General features: G+C 39.9%; 1 non-coding gene across 1 annotated transcript; it reads right to left on the bottom strand.

The window, feature by feature from the left end:
* Positions 1–715: 715 nt before the first annotated feature.
* LOC112787841 (small nucleolar RNA R71) lies at positions 716–823 on the bottom strand. The gene has a single exon (XR_003195230.1). It is a non-coding gene; the product is annotated as a small nucleolar RNA R71 (small nucleolar RNA).
* Positions 824–1,116: the final 293 nt, after the last annotated feature.

The raw sequence follows: 1,116 nt of genomic DNA on the forward strand, positions 1-1,116 counted from the left end.
GTGGCCAATATGAGCTTGGTCCAATGTTAGTGACAAAGGTGAGTATCACTAATGTTGGCTTCATTTTCTTCTTCCACGTTAGAGTTCACGTTAACTTAGTTAACGTGACTCTTAACGTGGGCTATGATGGCTTCGAGGACGTTATTGGCGATTACTTTTCTCATTAACGTTGCAAGCTAGCCCCCATTCCACGTTAGTGGTTACGTTAGTTAGACTAACGTGGCTGCTAACGTGGTTCTTCCTTACTTCCTTTATCCGGAAATCAAGCAATAGAGTGCATCAAAGTTCTAATCCAAATCATGAGACATGCATCATCCAATTTGTCATTCAATTCTTGCGTAATTCTCATGAAATCATGTAAAGTGCACAATGTTTTCTTGAATCAAGATGTAAGTGAAATTCTACCCAAAACTTGCTTATTTCCTAAGAAAATGCATGAAACTACCCTAAAACAATAAAGAAAAGGTTAGTGAAACTGGCCAAAATGCCCTGGCATCAAGATCCTTTTCAGTTCTTAACTGAATTCTTGCAAATCTGTGATACTGTTAAGACCAATAGGGTTGATCCCGAGGTCTACAGGCTTATGCTTTTCTCATTTACTATAAGAGACAGAGCTAGAATATGGTTGGACTCTCAACCTAAGGATAGCCTGAACTCTTGGGATAAGATGGTCACGGCTTTCTTAGCCAAGTTCTTTCCTCCTCAAAAGCTTAGTAAGCTTAGAGTGGATGTTCAAACCTTCAAACAGAAAGAAGGTGAATCCCTCTATGAAGCTTGGGAGAGATACAAGGAACTGACCAAAAAGTGTCCTTCTGACATGCTTTCAGAAGGGACCATCCTGGATATATTCTATGATGGTCTGTCTGAGCTATCAAAGATGTCACTGGACCATTCTGCAGGTGGATCCATTCACCTAAAGAAAACACATGCAGAAGCTCAAGAACTCATTGACATGGTTGTAAATAACCAGTTCATGTACACTTCTGAAATGAATCCTGTGAATAATGGGACGCCTATGAGGAAGGGAGTTCTTAAAATTGATACTCTGAATGCCATATTGGCTCAGAACAAAATATTGACTCAGCAAGTCAATATGATCTCTCAGAGTCTGAATGG

Source organism: Arachis hypogaea, chromosome 20 (genome assembly GCF_003086295.3).
Source record: "Arachis hypogaea cultivar Tifrunner chromosome 20, arahy.Tifrunner.gnm2.J5K5, whole genome shotgun sequence".
Classification (NCBI taxonomy): domain Eukaryota; kingdom Viridiplantae; phylum Streptophyta; class Magnoliopsida; order Fabales; family Fabaceae; genus Arachis; species Arachis hypogaea.